Source organism: Phascolarctos cinereus, unplaced genomic scaffold (assembly GCF_003287225.1).
Source record: "Phascolarctos cinereus isolate Bilbo 61053 unplaced genomic scaffold, phaCin_HiC Scaffold_5;HRSCAF=322, whole genome shotgun sequence".
NCBI lineage: Eukaryota > Metazoa > Chordata > Mammalia > Diprotodontia > Phascolarctidae > Phascolarctos > Phascolarctos cinereus.
Genome location: NW_027555958.1, coordinates 162,943,753 through 162,949,752, shown reverse-complemented (window position 1 = coordinate 162,949,752; position 6,000 = coordinate 162,943,753). Strand labels below are relative to the sequence as shown.

General features: G+C 39.1%; 1 long non-coding RNA gene across 1 annotated transcript in view; it reads left to right on the top strand.

Moving 5' to 3' along the window:
- The first annotated feature begins 445 nt into the window (after positions 1-445).
- LOC110216454 (uncharacterized) overlaps positions 446-6,000 on the top strand; it is a 90,846-nt gene continuing 85,291 nt past the window's right edge. The window contains exon 1 of the long non-coding RNA XR_002326774.2: positions 446-493. This is a non-coding gene — a long non-coding RNA (uncharacterized LOC110216454). The remainder of the gene's footprint in view (positions 494-6,000) is intronic.

The following is a 6,000-nucleotide window of genomic DNA, read 5'->3' as shown; positions in this document are numbered from 1 at the left end:
ATGGGATGTCCCAGTGAAGACTTCTCAGTGTAATTAAGGTAATGAGTTCAAAAGGTAGCACGAGAAATGAACTCTCAGAAGTGAAGGCTCCTCAAAGGGTCAAATAATTCTTGATTACGACTTTCAAAATCCTCCCGCACTCGGACTCTGTTTTTAAGCACTTAACAGAAAGAATAAGCCCTGCCTCACCCCCAGCCTGAGCCGTTTGCCCTTGGCGACCGGCCTCTTTTCTTGTCCTAGAATTTCTCGAAATGTAAGCCCCACCTCCCAGTTAAGGGGATAGGAAGAAACTTTCGAGCTTAGAATGTAAGCCCACCCCCAGTTAAGGGGTAAGGGATAGTGGTGGGTGGAGACTTGTTTGCGTAGAGTGTGGAGACTTTGCGTGGTGGGCGGAGAATTGCTTTTATAACGCGGCCCCTCACGCGCGGGTCTCTCTCTCTCTCTCCGCGTCTGTTGGAGGAGTAGACAGCCATCTCGGGTGATTGTAATGAAGGTAACCTTTTGCTTTCCACCGTGAGAAGTCTCTGAGTTTAATTTGGGTTGGGGTCGCTGTCCCACACAATAAGAACCTTGGTTCTCTTTCCATTGTAGCATACCTCCCACTGCCAAGACTGTGCTTGGAGCCTTTCCAGCTTGTTAGGAACTTGAGCTCTGCTGGCTTAGTCTTTGAGAACCTAGGGTGACATGATGTGGTTACACACTATGTTGGGACATTGGACTTAGACTTTGGTGGTAGTTCTGTGCAGTAGCCCATTCAAGCAGTTACTTATCTGCCATCTTTCAAGGCTATGACATTTCAAAAGTTTGAGAGATATAATTTCTGGGTAATTAATGCTAGAATTTAATTAACAAAATGTGGCAGTGACATTCTCAAATGTCAAAGTCTCCTCACAGAAGTCACTCAACACTTATACACCTTTGGAAGAGTGGGTGTTCCTGAGGGTGGCAATTTACACCTTGATTGGTTAACAAGTAATAAGAGAGAATGAATGTTATAATGAGAAGTGGACCTATTCTAACGAGGGGCTGGTGGCTGTGACTTTGAGCATGTTATTTACTTCTCAACCCCCTACCCCCCAGGCTTAGCCAATCTAATCAAAGATTTTATACCTACCCAAACCTGAATAGAACACAGTGGGCTTCTCCAGATCTGGTCTGAACAAGATTGAGGAGAAAGTTAATCCAATTTCATTATCAGCAATGTCTTTCAGATGCTGGCTGGGCGAGGTAGAGAATAAGATGTCAGAAAGGAATAAATCCTGTGTCTCCCCAATATTAACAATTAGTTATTTAATGATCATTTCTCTCAAGGCAATGTTTCCCAGCTCTCCATAATTTCATTATCTCAATGGAATTTGCACCTCTGTGTCTCTTCGCCTCAGTTCATTTTCTGGCTGCTGCTTTAGAATACTTAACACACTTGCAGTCCAGGAGAACTGCTGTGTATTGTAACTGACTGGACACTAGTATCTACTGTTTGTAATCTTGCCTTACCACTTAAGGAAGGGTGTTTTAGGTCTAGGGCTAGTATTTTCTCCTCTATTGAGGTGACCCTCAACCCCCTGAATGCCTTTCTACCTGATATCTCATACGTTCTGCAACATGAACAGCAACCTACCTTATTAATTTGCTTTGTGGTTTTATTGCATTAATTTTTCAATCAACCTCTCAGCTTACTGTAAATCTATTTTTTTCCTGTAGTTCGTCTGGTTCAATGTTATCAAATGCATAGTTTTTCAAAGTGTATTTAGCATTTAGGATGCCATCCATGTGACAGTGACGTCATTACTCACCAGTAAATAAGTGTAGGGAATTATGAACAAAAATACGATGTATTCCTCCATCCCAGCAGCATTTGACATTTTAATTAGCACATTCAAAGCTACTTTCACACAGGTCTGCATTATGTGAAAGAGAATGTTCTTTATGAATTACACTGTAGGTAAAGGAGTCAGGGCTCAAATATTTTACTTTTTCCACTCCTAAAGAAATCTCTGGGGCTCTTAGAGGGGCTCACAGAGAATTATGGCTCACCGCATCATCACAGAGACTTTTCCCAGGCATGACCAAGGAAAAGTGAATGTTGTTATACACTTCAAACTGTTGGATGGAGAATGACAGAAGTGCCTGTTTAATTGTACAGATAAAGAGATTGCTCTCTTTGCTCAGAAATTATGGTGGGTCCATTTGACAGTTTGATTGAACAAAGGAGAACAATTATGATTCAGTCCAATGATGCCTCAGTAAATTGCTCTTAAATCTAAACACCATTATCTGTCTTTTTTATCCAAAACACTCCTACCTGGCCACCACACCCCTGCATATATTTTGCCTAGATCTTACTTTTATTTGTATCCTCAGGGCTTAACAAAGTGTCTGACACATAGTAAGTGTGTAATTCACAATTTTTCATTCATTCATGATGTCTCATTTTACTATACCTGTGGACATATGGCTGAAATATAAACTCACAATATGACACTACTTCTGAAAATTTAGGGAAAAAATTAACCATATTACATAAAGACAGTGTTATTGGCTATTAATCAAAACATGAGAATAAGTATTGGATACTAAGAACATGATTAGATAATAGATTACTTTAAAATTTATTATTTCATTTGATCCAATCAATAACTCTGAGAGATAGGGCACATAGATATAGAGGCCCTGGGGTCAGATCTAGGTTTTTACCAATGTAAGGCACTCCCAGTATGGAACTTCTCTCTACCACCACTGCAGATATGCAATTCTCTAGGAATCTTATGCTCTTAAAGGATATCAGGGTGCATTGAAAAATTAAGTGATTTGCCCCTTATCACAAAGTTAGTGTATGACAGGAGCAGGACTCACTGCAAGGCCAGCCTTCTATCTGCTATGTCAGGGTGCCACTTAAGGCAGATATCATTATCTCCATTTCACAGAGGAGGAACTTGAAATTCAAAGATATTAAGTCAAGTCAAGTCAATAAGCATTTATTAAGTGCCTACTGTATGCCAGGCATTGTGCTAAGTTCTGAAGATATAGAGAAAGGTAAAAGATCATAGGATATAACATGCAAACAACTGTGTATAAATTATATGAAGGATAAATTGGAGATAATCTCAGAATGAAATCACTAAGATTATGGAGAACTGGAAAAGACTTTCTTGTAGAAGAAAGAATTTTAGCTGAGACTTGACAGAAGCCAGAGAAGGCAGGAGGCAGATATGACCCGGGAGAATATTCCAGGCATGAGATCAATCAGTGAAAATACCCACAGTTAGGAAATGGAGGGTTTTGTGTGAGGAACGACAAGAAAGTCACTGGGGAAAATAAGGTTTTAATGCATGATCCATAACTAGAGAGAAGGCTTAAAAAGCAAAGAGCCCCTCAAAAGGTAATGATAATAATAATGAACAACAATATCTAAGATCAACATAAAGATTTGCAAAGTGCTTTGCATACCTACAACACAAATATTACAGAATTTCAGAGTTAGAATGGACTTCAAAGGCTCTCTAGTGTAACTGACACCTGAACTAAGATCCCCTCTCCAACATCCAGCTTTGACTTGAAACCTCTAATGAGGAAATATCCATCACCTGCTGAGGCAGTACATTCTACTCTAGAAACATCTAATTTTTAGGAATTTTTCTTCAAATATGCTCACTGCAATTTCTGTCTTTTGCTTTCAGTTCCTCCCTCAGGGACTAGTAGAATTCATCTTCCATCTGACCACATGAGTTAAATGACTTAACAAAAGTCACTTGTAAGCAATTAAAAAGGGGAAGAACCTGGATTCAAACCCAGAAATAATGAGTCAGCACTAGATTTTTTTTTAAGAGTTGGAAAGAACCTTAGATATTATCTAACCTGATTTATTTTTAAGGCAGCTAGGTGGCACAGTGAAGAAATGTTGGACTAGGAGTCCAGAAAACATGAGTTCGAATCCTGCCTTGGACACTTTATCCACTCTGTGACTCTGGGTTAAGTCACTTAGTCCCTCTGTCTTAGTTTCCTTATCTATAAAATGGGAACAGTATTGAGGGAGAACACAATATACAACTGCACCAATGGAACAGTGTTGATTGTCTTTGCACACACACAGACGCAAAAGAAACAGAGGGTCCTTGAAGGAAGTTCAGAAGGAAATCACAGGCAAGGATAACAGCTTTGAAAGTCATATGTTGGATTTACATACTTTTTTTTAAAGCCAGCTATGAATCAGAGAGATTCATGGTTTCACACAAAATTCTTTTTCTTTTTTTTTTACTTTATATGTGGAAATGTACCTTGTTTGATGTTTCTGAGGTTGAGAACTCTAAAAAATAAAAATAAATAAAATGGGGAAAATAACTAGTATATACTTGACAATGTTGTTGAGAGGCTCAAATGAGATAGCATTTGTAAAGATATTTGCAAACCTTAAAGTATTATATGCAATACATGTTATATATAATATACATAATTATAGATTGTATATAAGGTATTATATAATATATATATAGCTATCATCATCATCATCATCACCATCATCATCAATAACATTAGACAGATTAGGAAAGTGAGACTCAGTGAGGTTAAGCAATTTGCTCAAGGTCACATCACTAGAACCAGAGTGCGCCTCCAGCGATCCTTCTATTGCTAATGCTCAGTGGGTTATAGTGAGGAAAAGATCTTGAGATTCTTAAAGTGTTCATAAAAGTCATTATGCCACATAACCAGTGCACTGAAAGAACAAAAGATTGAAAAACAAGAAGATTTTGCTTGGTTAACTTCAGGCACCCAGTAAATCTGGGATTACCAATTTTAACTCTCAGAAAAGCCAAACACTTTTCTTTGCAGTCTTGGGTTGATTTGGTCAAGGATTAACAAAATAAGTAAAATATATTGCACTGTATTCTGGAATTACAGACTCCCTAGAGAGATAGACAACTCCCAGAGAGGGACACAGCTCTAGGGCTTTGGTATAGACTGAGCAGACTGTTTCCCCCCACTTTTAAACACTTTATTCATTAATTTCTTCTGTGTTGTCTACCAACATGACCAGATCTCCCCCATTCTAAGAACAAACAAACAACAGCTCTTTTGTTTGACCTTTGTTGTGGTTGGTGAGTCATTTTCACTTGTGTCCCTCTCTTTGTAACCCAATTTTGGGGTTTTCTTGGCAAAGACACTGTAGTGGTTTGCCAATTCCTTCTCCAGTTTATTTTATAGATGAGAAAACGGAGGCAAACAGTGTTAAGTGACTTGCCCAGAGTCACATTGTTAGTAAGTGTCTGAGGCCGGATTCGAACTTAAGAAGATGAGTCTTCTTGACTCCAGGTCTCGTACTCTATTCACTATGCCACCTAGCTGCCCCTGTTTGACCTTCCCAGCCTCTCAAACTATCATCCTGAAGTCTACTCCCATCTAGCTCTGGGATAGCCCTGGTTTGGAAGAACCAGGCCTCTCTGGGAGGCCAAAGATAGTTTCATAACTTCCTGTCCTCTCAGACCAGCCATGGTGAAAACTGTTGAGTTAGGCCCTGAGCAGACCTGAATTTTGCCCTAAAGGCAAATGGGTAGCCATTGAAACTTCTTGATCAAGAAGTTACATAGTAAGAAATTAGGCTTCAGAAATATAAAATTGAAAGTAAGAGGATGGATTGGAGGGGGCGAAAGTCTGATGACAGGGAGAACCCAGAACTCTATGACAATAATCTAGCTAAGAGGTGATGAGGACTTAGCTGGGAGGGATGTTCTATGATCAGAGAGAAGGAACAAGTATAAGAGGTTGAGGAGGTGGAATAAACAAGACTTATCAACTAATTAAATAGTTAACAATGAGTTTTAGGTTTTTCATCTTTGTGACTGGAAACAAATATGTAAAGTACAAGGAGAAGCAGGTTTTTGGGGAAAATAATAAATTATGTTTTGGACGTGTTGAATTTGAGATGCGAGGGGACACACAGGTAAAACTGTCTAGTGGGCAGTTGAAGATGTGGGACTGGCATGTATTAGAGGGCTTTATATGTAG